Below are 14237 nucleotides of genomic sequence, written 5' to 3'. Positions count from 1 at the left end.
TCCGCAAATGGTCCTGTCGACTACGCTGAAAATGCTCTGCTTTCATCTTGCAAGCGTGCCTGGCAACCTTCACCACGTCTGTTAGCTGCTCCAAATCGGGCATAATCTCTTCCGATCCAAAGTGACGTACATCATTGTTACCGACGTGAACCACCACCTGAAGTTGGCTGTACCCTGTGCTCTTCGTGGCAATTGGAAGGATCCATTCCACGTCTGGAATGACTCCCTCCGATATGTACACAGAGTGCACATGGGCTTTTTTCCCCTTGATGGCCACCAAATCCCTAAGGAACCCCATAATGCGCCTGACATTGGAGCTCACAACTACCAATAATCCTATTCTCTGTGTTTACCCTGATCTTGTAGGCCGAGAGGTTTCCTGTGAAACAGGACAGGTGACTGCATATGGCTGAGCGACAGTGTCAGCTACAGACAGCACGTGGAACCTGTTTGTCAGACTAATCTGGGAGGCCTTACGTGCAGTTGCTCGGAAGTCTTCTGCTGCCTGCCACGCCCTGAGGCGACCTCCCACACGATCACGTGTGGGGGCATCATCCTCAGTGCCAGCAGTAACTGGGCTGGCCAACAGTGAGGGCCGATTGGAGGACTCAGACGTGCTGGACGTCCGTTGGATCCTCTCGGCCGACCCATAACAGTGATGCACATCCACTGCAGCTTCAGGCTGTGTAAACGAAGCCATCACAGCCTGGAGCTGAGTGTAAAGTGTCACCAACTCTGCTCGCATCCACACACAACAATCACAGTCCCTATCCATACTAAAGACCGTGGAAAACTTCACTACACAGAAAAACGGACTATCGATACGTGCTGTTGAACTCTCCTGTAGACCCTGATAAAGGTGCAAGAATTGTGTCTAATAAATTATATTAATAGGCAGAGGTTCGAAAACCGAACCACCAAACCAATCAGGTGAGACTAAATAATACGCTACTGATTTGGAACTTGTAATATGTCACAAAATCGGTTTACTTTCCAGCGAGCCAGACAGTGTGGTGCTACAGTCTGGAACCAGGTGATTCCTTTATGGCGTCGTGTTTTCCCTTTTTGTCTTGGAATGTAATTGTAATCTTTTCAAGGAAGAAACTTGCGTTTTCGTAAAAGCTGTTGTCTGTGGTATAGTTCCAGTTACTACTGATAACTTATAAACTTCAGACTGAATTTAGCATCAGTTCGAAACAGAAATTGCGTTCATATGTAACTGTGAGATTTTTAATTGCAAGAAGCGAATATTTGATACTATGTGCTGCGTACTTGAGATTATAACGTAATGTGCCAATAGTCTACATTCTGGATAATAATATTATTAAATATCCCATAGTATGTACCTTTCTTTGAAAGTGCAGATTTGTTGCTAGATGGCCGAAATAACATCAGAACACAGCAAGTGGATTTGCAGCAGTGGACGAGGTCCCAGGTAGAACAGACCACTGCTACCTTCTTGTGCTACTTTCAGAAAGTGAGGTTTGTAGGCGCAGGCAGTATGTAGGCAGCGACCTGGTAAATTCTGATCCACTATACGCTTCATACGCAGGCAATGCTTTCGTACATTCGTGTCATTAAACAAGTGATATTGATATTATACGCACTGCGCGGAAGGTTCGGACAATACGACAATATTCCTCATGATGAAAGGGAGAAATGTAACAAAGGTGTAAGAAAGGAAGGCGGTAGGAAATAACTGCGAAATTTAGGACTTAAATATCGAGGGTAGGGTGCTTTAAATGAATTTCTTGAGACACTACAGTGAAGTGAACTGTCGAAATATGGAACTGCCTAGTCTGAGTGTGGGCCGAAGCTATGAGTGCAGCTGTATACAAAGACGCGACGACCAATTGCGAATTGGAGCCACAGGCAGTGAGGTCATGTAAATTCAGCGTCTGCTAGTGACGTGTATGAGTGGCACTTCACCCCCCCCCCTCTCCCCTCTTTCCCCTCTCCCCCCCCCCCCCCCCCACTGCCATGGGGAACAGCAAGCGATGGAAGTGCGAAGAACTCGCAATAAGTAAGTGTCACCTATCACAAGTGAATTATTTATTACAAGCTCCTATGATGTTTGCGATTCATTTGTTTTCCATTTTCAGATAACTGGCAGAATTGAGTATGCTAAGAAAAGTCTTCGATACTTATTCACACTTTAATGTTCAATAGGGATGAGAAAATCGCAACCCACGACGCATATATTCCCAGAATCTATTCGCGCAGTATTTGATCACGAGAGCACTTGGTAACTTCCAAAAAAGTTGACACATAATTTCAAACCCTTAAGAAATTTTTTATCGATGGCAATAATTACAAAATGATAAAAGGAAAAAAGTTTATCGATTACTACTTTTCCCTGTTTATGCCGTAGAAGTACCACATGAGACACGAAATTTACTATATTAGCGGCACATTTTGAAGGCATATGCAAATGTAGCTCTGAATGTAACTGAAAAATTATATCACTGTACGACATGTAATTCAAGACATTTGACATCAGGAACAATGAGATGCGTGAAAAACTGCCACATCATCTACATACATATTACGCAAGCCACCGTATGGTGCGTGGCGGAGGGTACCCTGTACCACAACCAGTCGGTTCTTTTCCTGTTCCACTCGCGAAGAGAACGAGGGAAAAACGACTTCCTGTACGCCTCTGTATGAGTCCTAATTTCTCGTATCTTATCTTCGTGGCCCTTACGCGAGATGTAGTATGTTGGAGGGCAGTAGAACCGTTCGGCAGTCAGCTTCAAATGACGGTTCTCTAAATTTTCTCAATAGTGCTTCTCGAAAAGAGCTTCTCCTTCGCTCCAGGTGTTCCCATTTGAGTTGCCGAAGTGTCTCCGTAACATTAACGTGTTGTTCTAATCTACCGGTAACAAATCTAACAGCTCGCCTGTTAATTGCTCCGATGTCTTCCTTCAATCCGACCTGGTATGGATTCCAGACACTCGAGCAGTACTCAGCAATAGGTCGCACCATCGTCCTATATGCGGTCTCCTTTACAGGTGAACCAATCTTTTCCGTAATCCCCCCAATAAACTGAACTCGACCATTTTCCATTCCTACCAAAGTTTTCATATGGTGCTTCCACCTCATATCGCTTTGCAACGTTTCGCCAAGATATTTAAACGACTTGACTGTGTCAAGCAGGGAACTATAGATCCATTCTTTTATCTTCGCGGTTCGCGTATGCCCGCCCAGACGCGGGAGATTGCTGCGTTGCCAGTTGTACGCGCCAAGAGAAGCAGCGCCATAGTATAGTTCGCAGACTTACGTTTAGGGGGGGAGCGCGCAGTTCATGAAGTAAGGCCACCACGGCCGCATTAACCCTTTCGCTGCTACAGAGACGTGCTCTCCGCTTTCCGCGATGTTCGCGATTTCTCACTGCTCGCCTGTGCACACACATGCTGTTTCGACTGTTTTGACACACTTTATCATTAGATTTCACAAAAACTATTTGGCCCAAAAATTCGATTTTTACACATCCTCTTGACTGATACTGAATGACTTAATTTTGTTTCGAAGTTCAACGCAGTTATTGTGCAGCATTAGATGCAGTAAACCATTGCATGAAATTTTGAAGAGTTTGCAGAGGTAAAAGTCCATACTTTCCGTATGGTCGATTTTAGTTGCCACTAGAAATTTCATAAAAATTATATTCAAACGAATAAAATTCATGAAGTAAGACACTTCGATATTGTTTTTAAATAAAGAAAATGTTAAGCACCAAACAAGATTTGAACTCACAATCTTTCACTTAGGAGCCAGACATGTTAACCATTACACTAACACAACTAGTCATTTAATATGCTTCCTGGAATACTGTAAAATATCATGCAAAATACCGACAACCACTGTTGGTATGGCTATGAATTACTCACGTTTCGTCGAAGCAAAATAGGAAATAAACAATTACCGCTGTTCTTCATTGCGAAAAAGCGGTTAGTGAGAATGATACAAACACCTTTCCTTGCTATCGCCTGAATTAGGAGGCTTATTGCTTGTTTGGTTTAATTAATAGAATATGATGCAATTGGTATAAAGAATGCTTTTTCCAAACTTTCTATAAAAGAAAGTCTGCTATCAAGACACGGATTTTATTCGATTACTTTATTTATGATTGAACGTTTCTAAAACTGAAGACACTCGTCTGTGCTCTGCACCGCAGTAGCTACGGCAACGTCGTTCTCTGTTCATTGGCTGACTGTGTTTTCTGACGTCAGATGCGCACAACGAACCTAAACTCGGCCGCCGTCATAAATGACGCGCACTATAGTAATTGCAGACATTACAAGTTTGTTTTTCCTACTGATCCGAATTAACTTATATTTTTCCACACTTAGGGACAGCTGCCATTCATCACACCAATTAGAAATTTTGTGTAAGTCATTTTATATTTTCCTCCAGTCACTCAACTTTGGCACCTTACTGTACACCACTGCATCATCAGCAAACTACAGGAGACTACTGCCCACCCTGTCTCTCAAATCACTTATGTATATAGAGAACAAAAGCAGTCCTATCACATTTGCTTGGGGCATTCCTGACGGCACCCTTGTCTTGAATGAAGAACGTACTGGGTTCTACTATTTAAGAAGTTCTAACACTTCATTATAGGGGTGGATCTTTATTCTATGACAGAGCACATCTTTGTTTAATTTGTAAACATATTGGTTTTAATGCTGCAATTTTTTCACAGAAATACATGCCTTTACAAATCTGTAACTTGACACTGTTAAGACAGTTGCTAAGATAACTCATCTCGTCCAGAGAGTGAGATAATCCTAAACACAACAATATCAAATTTTAACTAGAAGTTTCTTTACAAAATTATTCTTAGGACTACATCATAACTTTGGCAAGTACTACGACAAATCATCCCATTCCGGTTCTAAGTTTGGTACTATAAAGGATGACAATCAAATCTATGGAGAATGGTTAGTTCTTGTGACAAGATTAACTAAAGGTTACCCAAGGTCGCTGGAGTTCATAGATTAGATTAGAGTAGATTAGATTAGATTAATACTTGTTCCATAGATCATGAATACGACACTTCGTAATGATGTGGAACGTGTCAGGTTAATGAAAGATGTCTGTACAAGATATTACATTACACAAAATATTGCATGACACTAATACTTAAGTTAGTTTTTTCCCTCCCTTAATTTATATTTAAAAATTCAGCCAATGAGTAGAAGGAGTTGACATCTAGAAATTCTTTTAATTTATTTTTAAATGTTGGTTGACTATCTGTCAGGCTTTTGATGCTGTTTGGTAGGTGACCAAAGACTTTTGTGTCAGCATAATTTACCCCTTTCTGTGCCAAAGTCAGATTTAACCCTGCATAGTGAAGATCATCCTTTTTCCTGGTGTTATAGCTATGCGCACTGCTATTACTTTTGAAATGGGTTGGATTATTAACAACAAATTTCATAAGTGAATATATATACTGTGAGGTTACTGTGAGGATCCCTAGATCCTTAGATGTCTGCAAGATGACCGTGGGTGGGCTCCAGCAATTATTCTCATTACACGTTTTTGAGCAATGAATACTTTTCTACTCAACGATGAATTACCCCAAAATATGATACCACACGAAAGCAGTGAATGAAAGTAGGCATAGTAAGCTAATTTACTGAGATTCTTATCACCAAAATTTGCAATAACCCTAATAGCATACGTAGCCGAACTCAGACGTTTCAGCAGACCATCAATGTGTTGCTTCCAGTTTAACCTCTCATCAATGGACACACCTAAAAATTTTGAAAATTCTACCTTAGCTACAGACTTCTGTTCAAAGTCTATATTTATTACTGGAGTTGTGCCATTTACTGTACGGAACTGTATATACTGTGTTTTATCAAAATTTAAAGAGAGTCCGTTTGCTGAGAACCACTTAATAATTTTGTGAAAAACATCATTTACAATTACATCACTTAGTTCTTAGTGGACGCGGTATTTACCTTAGCTGGAATGAGCTGTCATCTGTCCTGCTGCTCTCGTCCTCTGAAATCACTATAAAAGATAATAAAAACCTTAGCCGATTTTTTTCAGCAGAAACTCTCCTTTGCTTCTCGTTAGGCGAGAAAACATGTACTCATCGCCAGTCTTGGAATTTGGCTATATGAACGGGCGTGGCTGGAGCAGTGTACATATTGCAGTGGCCTCTCAGTTCCTGCACGAACAATTAACTAACTGACTGGTTCGTTTCTGCACCGTTGGAGCTTAACGATGCTACAGCTTATATCTAACTGAATGTCAGTCGCAGTGAACACAGTGTTCACACAAATTTCTCCTCTGCATCGTACAGAGCGTGATGTGCCCCATTCTACACTTGACACCAGTTTAGAGGAGGGTCCCCGAAATTTTTGGTCTTGTCTTTCTCATAGCAAAACTGTCCCCCCCCCCCCCCCCCTGGATTATTTCGTGCACCACGCCAAGGCTCTTTCTGATCAGTAGAAGCATTCATTTTATTTTGTGGAGACTCTCACTGCCAATCACAAGGGTCCAACCATTAAGCTGCGGCGAAATCTAGGCACTTTACTCCTTCGTAGTTAGTTTCCGCCAATAGGACATTTTGTGCCCTCTCCAGACGCGTAAGTTACATGCGCACGTCCTGACCATACCATGCGCTTCTCACGTGATAAACTGCGTCGCCGGTTTGTTCATATCCATTTGGAAATTCCGAAATGCAGTTTTCTAAAGCTTTTTTCCGTCCCACTTCTGGTGGCCCACTACTTGCTCTCCAGAATGAGTCACCTGCCCATTCGTTGACTCCCTCCGTGGGACGCCCCAGAAGTGCTTTCTGTGCGTCCTTCATGCCTGCACGTGCCTGGTTCCAAACAAAACGTTTCTTCTCGTTTCCTCTAGCTGCTTGTTTCATCTTTTTCTCATTAAAATGCATTACATGGGACCGGTGTGTTAATACTGTGAATTGAGTGTCATCTCTTTGCTTTTCATACTTATAGGCAATCTGCTTTTTTCTGCAGGTGTCATATTCACCTTCCCGATATGATGTATGAAACTCTCATGTAAGATGCGAAATTAACCTTCATTTAATCTGCCACCTTACAAAGTCTTCGATCCAATCACATATCTGTGGACTTATTCCGTATGCTCGTACCTTTGTCAACAGTCTCCAGTGTGGCACCGTGTCAAATGCTTTCCGAAATACAGAAATATTGAATCGGCCTGTTGACCTTCAACCAAAGTTCTCAGTGTTGAGAGAAAAGGGCAAGCTGAATTTCGAATGAGCGATGCTTTCTAAAACCATGCTGATTCATGGACATAAGTTGCTTAACCTCAATAATGTTTATTGTATTCCAACTGAGAATATGTGCAAGGATTCTGGAGCAAATCGAAGTTAACGATAGTGTTCTGTAATGTTGCAAAAAAAAAAAAAAAAAAAAAAAAAAAAAAAAAAAAAAAAAAAAAAAAAAAAAGAAAAGCAAAGGCTCTGAGCACTATGCGACATAACTTCTGAGGTCATCAGTCGCCTATAACTTAGAACTAATTAAACCTAAGTAATCTGAGGACATCACACACATCCATGCCCGAGGCAGGATTCGAACCTGCGACCGTAGCGGTTTTCTCGGTTCCAGAGTGTAGTGTCGAGAACCGCACGGCCAGCCGGCTGTAATGTTGCAGGTCGGTTCTTTTACCTCTCTTATGTACTACTGTCACCTGCACTTGTTTGCAGTTGCTTGGGACTTTGTGCTGGGCGAGAGATTCACGATAAATGCAAGCCTGGTAAGGGGCCAATGCAGTAGAAGACTCTGTAAAATCGAACTGGGATTCCATTCGGACCTGGTGATTTTGTTTCTCTATGCCAGGTATGCTTATTTCTATGTCGTCCATACTGGAGACTGTCCAACAATCAAATCACAATATGTTAATATGGTTCTCCTGTGTGAACGATTTCTTGAACGTGAAATTTTAAAACTTCGGTTTTCGTTTTGCGCTTTTTTCAATTGCCGCACCAGACTAGTCAACAAGGGTGAATGGATGACTTAGACCTGCTTATCGCTTTTACATACGACCAAAAATTTCTTGGGTTCTCTACCAGACCTTTTTCTAAGGTGTGACGGTAGCAGTTGTCATATGCTTCAAGCATAGGTATTTTCACAGGCACACGAATCTCTAAAAGCCTTTGCTTGTCGTCGTTTGTGCTTCCCCTTTTGAACGTAGAGTGCAACAGGCTGTGCTTCCTCAGCATCCACCAAATTTCGTTATTAAACCATGGTGGGCCTTTTCCATCCTTTATCCACTTCCAAGGCTCGTCCGCAACTTGTGGTCTAGTAGCTAGCGTTGCTGTCTCTGTATCATGGGCTTCTGGGTGCCATTCCTGGCCGGGCTGAGGATTCTCCCTGCCTCGAGACTGTTTGTGTTGTCCTGATAATTTCTTTAGCATCATCATCATTCGTGACAGTGGCTAAATCGGACTGTGTAAAAAATGGGACTTTGTATGGGTTCTCATGACCGCGAATTGAGCGTTACTAGGCACATAACTCTCCAGAACTCGATTTACAATTTGCTTAAGTTTTGCCCATAATGCTTCTTCATCCATCTTACTGGAACTAAGCGATGCCAATTCGCTGTCTAAGTGAGAGATTAATAGCTGCTTTTCTGCTCTCTCTAGCAGAAAGTCTCTCCTAGCCTTCTTGACTGATTTTTTAACTTTCGTAACCATGACATGAGGATCACTAATCCCGGTTTCCATTCTGGCATTGTCGATAAGGTCCGGTCTATTTGTAGCCACAAGGTCTAAGATATTTCTACTGTGTGTGAGCTGTCGAGCAAGCTGCTCAAGACAATTTTCAGAAAACGTGCTCAAAGGTGTTTCGCATGACTGTCTGTCTGTAAACCCCGCAATGAATCCATAGACATCCCAGTCTATACTCGGCAGATTAGAGTCTTCTCCAATTGGTACTGCATGATCAGGGTACTTACGCGCTATTGACCGTAGACTTTCTTTGAATAACTCTAGAACTGTCACAGCGGAATCGAGCGACCGGTAAAAATAACCAAGAATTAGCTTAGTTTCACCTACACCTGTAATACGTGGCCAGATGACTTCACTGTCACACTGAGCTTCGACCTCAACAGAGACAACATTTTTGTAAACTGAAACGAACACTGCCACTCATATGGCCTCTAATCTGTCTTTCCGACATACCTTTCATTACTCGCCAAATATCTCAGAGCTTTCCACTTCGGGTTTCAGCCAGCTCTCGGTCACAATAGTAATCTGATGGCGAGAACTTAACTGAAGCGCAGTAAATTCGAGAACTTTATTATGAATACTTCGACAGTTTACTGATAAAATTTTGACAGTCGAAGTGTCTTTATTCTCAACGCCATCTGACTTTCCATCTTGTGAATCGACTGGTGCGTTTCCAATAGAGCTCCTCAAACTACCGCCTAATCTAAAATTCCCTTCTGTGCCCTCCACAAGTACTCTGCTACTCGAATAGCTACTTCATGCATGACATTTAAATTTATTGTTTCTTTGCCACGAACTATGTACGAAATAAATTTCGCAGACGGTATTCACATATCCCGCTGAAAGTACCTACAGAGTTATATCACTGTACGACACGTAGGTCAGGAGATATGACGTCATGAACAGTAAGATGCATGAAAATCTGCCGCATAGTGCGTGGCGTTGAAATGTATTTTTTCGTTTCTACTGAGCTATTCCAAACACATTTTGGAGACACTATCCAAACATGCCGCTGAATATACCTACAAAATTATATCTTTGTACGACGCCTGCTTGAGAAGATATATCAGAAACATTAAGCACAAGACCAGGCGATGCGTATTACAAGCGCGGACCCATAGCTATAAGAAATACCTGTATAATGCCTGGTTTTTCTGCTAGCAGTTGTATAAAACATGCTGCAGTGTGAGCAGTTGTCGTAGATGAGTTCTGCAGTGAAAGACAATGATATATTTTCCAAATTACCTACGCTGTAAGTGGTGTGTCATTAGTTGAGGTGGTAGAGAAAGACAGACAGATATCTAAAAAGTTAACACATGAAGTTTAGGTACAACATGTACACTCAGTAACTAATTTGTACAGAACTGCGAATTTTTCTTCAGCGTTGAGTTATATGCATACGAGGGTAATGTTCTTAATAGAAAGAGTCTTGGATGCTAAAACAAACTAATGATCTCTGACTTGTGGTAATGCTAATTTGCGTCGTGCTACGTAGATATAATTTCTCACTCCAGTCTTCAGTACATTTCAGGTTGATACACGTCTGGGGATACACTGAGTCTGGGGCAAAGATCGAAGTGTAGTTACACTACTGGCCATTAAAATTGCTACAACAATAAGAAATGCAGATGATAAACGGGTATTCATTGGACAAATATATTATACTAGAACTGACATGTGATTACATTTTCACGCAACTTGGCTGCGTAGATCCTGAGAAATCAGTACCCAGAACAACCACTTCTGGCCGTAATAACGGCCTTGATACGCCTCGGCATTGAGTCAAACAGAGCTTGGATGGCGTGTACAGGCACAGCTGCCCATGCAGCTTCAACACGATACCACAGTTCATCAAGAGTAGTGACTGGCGTATTGTGACGAGCCAGTTGCTCCGCCACCATTGGCCAGACGTTTTCAGTTGGTGAGAGATCTGGAGAATTTGCTGGACAGGGCAGCAGTCGAACATTTTCTGTATCCAGAAACCTGCAATATGCGGTCGTGCATTATCCTGCTCAAATGTAGGGTTTCGCAGGGATCGAATGAAGGGTAGAGCCACAGGTCGTAACACATCTGAAATGTAACGTCCACTGTTCAAAGTGCCGCCAATGCGAACAAGAGGTGACCGAAACGAGTAACGAATGGCACACCATACCATCACGCCGGGTGATACGCAGTATGGCGCGATGACGAATACACGCTTCCAATGTGCGTTCACCGCGACGTCGCCAAAGACGGATACGACCATCACCATGCTGTAAACAGAACCTCGGTTCATCCGAAAATATGACGTTTTACCTTTCGTGCACCCAGGTCAGTCGTTGAGTACACCATCGCATGCGCTCCTGACTGTGACGCAGCGTCAAGAGTAACCGCAGCCATGGTCTCCGAGCTGATAGTTCATGCTGCTGCAAACGTCGTCGAACTGTTCGTGCAGATGCTTGTTGTATTACAAACGTTCCCATCTGTTGACTCCGGGATCGAGACGTGGCCGCACGATCCGTTACAGCCATGCAGATAAGATGCCTGTCATCTCGACTGGCCGTCAGGATCCAGCACGGCGTTCCGTATTACCTTCCTGAACCCACCAATTTCATATTCTGCTAACAGTCATGGGATCTCGACCAACGCGAGCAGCAATGTCGCGATACTATAAACCGCAATCGCGATAGGCAACAATCTGACCTTTATCAAAGTCGGAAACGTGATGGTACACATTTCTCCTCCTTACACGAGACATCACAACAACGTTTCACCAGGCAATGCCGGTCAACTGCTGTTTGTGTATGAGAAATCGGTTGGTAACTTTCCTCATGTCGGCACGTTGTAGGTGTCGCCACCGGCCCCAGCCTTGTGTGAATGCTCTGAAAAGATAATCATTTGCATATCACAGAAACTTCTTCCCGTCAGTTAAATTTCGCGTCTGTAGCACGTCACCTTCGTGTGTAGCTGTTTTAATGGCCAGTAGTGTATTTAGAAAGACATGCCAGGCGATAAGGGTCACATGTATGTGGTATTGTTACACAGTCGATACCACACAGAGGGCCCTCATCATTGAAGACTCCGGAGGTGGTAGTTCATGTGCAACGGCCGTCCATAAACGGTGGCTACCGCAATGGCCGCCGTCGAGCCTCGAGTGGCGCAAGGCTAACGCCCCCTGTGCGGCAGCGCCACCGGGTAGGGGGGGGGGGGGGAGCAAGACTGCTTGCAAAGACGACGTTTCCAGCTGCGATTCCAGTTACTTGCCAGTTACCATCCTGTTACTCTTCGGGGCTCAGACAGTCTAGTCTACGACGAGCAACTTATCAGTACAGTAACGTGCCTTGTTATTCAGTGTCTAGTTCGGCACACAGACGTCAGCTCACGGCTAGGACAATTAGTTTTGTGGAACTTTGATTAAGTCAGGCGCAACAGAACTACTTTAGGGAGACCTACAATTGTTCATGTCAACGTCATCAACAGGCAAAGACTTTGTACTGCACCACTTGGCAGATCTTCGATCTATGAATAACCGAAATATACACAGATCGAGAAAAAGTTTTGCGTTACCCCTGTTCCGAGAACTCCTGAAGATAGACGTTGACTATGCATATTGTTTCACAGACTGACGTCCCCTCTCCCCTTTTTGCTGTCGCTGTTGATGTTGAGCCGCTACTGCCACAGCTGCGTCTGCACTGGACCATGTGAGCTGCGAAACATGGCGCAGTTCGAAGCCCGTTTCTTCTTCTCTGAATCCCTGGCGAAGCTGGCTCGGTATCAGATCGTACCAAGCAGCGATTACGGTTCGATTATTTGCGGTTGGTTGTTGACCTTTGTTGTGAAGTGGTGTCGCGCCTGGTAGACTCAGTACTCAGGACTCAGTACTCAGTACTCAGGACTCAGGACTCAGTACTCAGGTCTCAGGACTCAGTACTCAGTACTCAGGACTCAGTACAATCTTCAGCCTGATGGTCCGCATGGCCACTGTCGTGAATCTGTAACACTTAGTTCACACTTCCCTCTCTTGTGTACTCACAGGACACTACCCTTTACTGGTTCCTACCAAAACTTTGTTTTTCTGTTTATCCAAAAATATTATTTATTAGCCTGAATAATCTTTGACCTTTCATACGAGTCCCATTAGTTTTTTAACACATAGACCGTTCAATACTATCATCACTGTATTGTCACTGTCCTGTCATTCAAATGCTTCTCACTCCCTTTTTCCTTCATCGGTCTCTTTGTCTCTCTTCTTTACGGTTTTCATATGCCCTTCCCCAAAATAAGTGAGCTTTCTTTTACATCGATCTTCTACCCGACCTGATTCTGATTGTATTTTTCAGTGTGCTTGCATGAATGTGATGCCTCTTATATAACATAACATGTGGAGGCTTATTAACAAAATTATTTTAAACAAACATTTATAATTAATTTATAATAAATACATAATCAATTAACAAAACTCCAACAATTCTTGATGGCTCTTGCAACAACTTAATGAAACGTATAGTAATTATTTTGTCCTTTGTAAAATCTATCATCTTCTTGGATGACTCAATTTAACTTAACCATCAAAATATTTATTATTAATAACCACTTATTTACTAAATCTAGATAGAAAGTTGATAAATTGTTAATCTTCTCTTGCTTCACAATGGATCCTGTCGTATAAAAATATGAATTCCGGCTTAACTTGAGGTCCAGGGAGGTCAGGAACTTCACCCCGTGAAATTTCTAGACGAGTTCTTCTAGATTTTCTGGTCGAGTCCTAGCAGGCTTAATAATTTTGTTGGCATCTCGAGCGTCTAAGACTAATCGTATATCACCATTAGGCTTAGTTACTGGTAATAGAGGGCTAGAATATTTGGACGTCGAGGTGTCAATAATTCCCCAGTCCAACGCCTTTTTTATTTCTTTAGTTACCGCTTTCCTTTTTCACCACGGCACTGAATACGTTGTTTTACAAAATGGGGTATGCGGGTAAGTTTCGATATTATACTGGAAGTTTTTAATCACACCTGGGTTTTTATTGAATACCGATAAATATAATTTTAAAACCTGTCTTAATCCTATTTGTCGTTGGGTAGATAAATACCCCGATTCCTGGGCTTTCTCGTCGATGCTCTACATATCAGCCCCAGCATCAGTTGGCGTAACACCGTCATTATTCAATGTAGAACATTTACCAGAAAAAATTAACAGTTAAGTGCTGACAATACTTCCCTAACATAACTCTTTTCTTCATTAATGTTAGCTTCAATGGTTTGCCTTTAACAATCAAAGTACGAAAACCATGTTTAATATCAAGGACTGCACTTTAATCATACAAAAAATCCATCCCTCAAATGCACGATGTACACATACTGGATACTATCAAGAAAGTACATTCTATTTCGACTCCTTGTAGCTCCACTGCTACCCGTACTTCCTTAATTATCCTTTGAGCCTCAGCGCTAAATTCCCCTGATACTGCGCATCCTGATACTGGCAAAATGAGTTTTAATGGTTCAAATGGCTCTGAGCACTACGGGAT

Source organism: Schistocerca gregaria, chromosome 4 (genome assembly GCF_023897955.1).
Source record: "Schistocerca gregaria isolate iqSchGreg1 chromosome 4, iqSchGreg1.2, whole genome shotgun sequence".
Classification (NCBI taxonomy): domain Eukaryota; kingdom Metazoa; phylum Arthropoda; class Insecta; order Orthoptera; family Acrididae; genus Schistocerca; species Schistocerca gregaria.
This window is presented reverse-complemented; position numbering follows the sequence as displayed.